Genomic DNA, 527 nt, shown 5'->3' with positions numbered 1-527 from the left:
AGTACACCCTTAGTCAGATCAAGGCTGGTGAGCTCTGGTCCCCTGAGCCAGACCCGAACCTCAGGGCCGGCTGTGCCCCTCCCAGCACCGGGCAGCCTAACGTGGACACACAAGCCCTAGGACCCACCTCGTCAGCCCACAAGACCTGAAGCAGATGGACAGACCATTCCCTGCACCGTGCCTCCCCCTGCGGCCTGACAGAGGCCAGGAGACGCGCCCACCCGAGGGCTGGCGCTGGGTGGGGAGAGGTCGGCATGTCCCCGGGGCCCCTCGAAGCCGCTTACCTGTCTGGGCTGTCTGGGCTCCGGGCAGCTGGGCAGTGGCAGGCNTCTGGGAGTGACCTGCCCAGGAGGGGACTTCCTCTCCCTCCCCTCCCCCACGTGCCTCTCCTGGCCTCTTGCCTGTGGCAGCGGGAAGTAGTCCCCTGGCCTCCTGTGCTGCCCTTCCTGTCCCTGCCCTCCCAGGTCTGTCCCCAAGACTCCTTCCCCCAGCTCCTGAGGGCCTGAGCCCCCCCAAGGCAGGTCCTC

At 67.9% G+C, this 527-nt stretch overlaps 2 protein-coding genes across 2 annotated transcripts in view; one reads left to right on the top strand and one right to left on the bottom strand.

Moving 5' to 3' along the window:
• AVPR2 (arginine vasopressin receptor 2) overlaps positions 1–314 on the bottom strand; it is a 2,498-nt gene extending 2,184 nt beyond the window's left edge. Inside the window, 1 exon segment of the mRNA XM_077769638.1 lies at positions 285–314. The gene's annotated coding sequence lies outside the window, so the exon portion shown is untranslated.
• Positions 1–527, top strand: part of NAA10 (N-alpha-acetyltransferase 10, NatA catalytic subunit) — a 136,594-nt gene that overhangs the window by 26,879 nt on the left and 109,188 nt on the right. The gene's annotated exons all lie outside the window — the stretch shown is intronic.

Source organism: Crocuta crocuta, unplaced genomic scaffold (assembly GCF_008692635.1).
Source record: "Crocuta crocuta isolate KB4526 unplaced genomic scaffold, BGI_CrCroc_1.0 scaffold978, whole genome shotgun sequence".
Lineage (NCBI taxonomy): Eukaryota > Metazoa > Chordata > Mammalia > Carnivora > Hyaenidae > Crocuta > Crocuta crocuta.
This window is presented reverse-complemented; position numbering and strand designations above follow the sequence as displayed.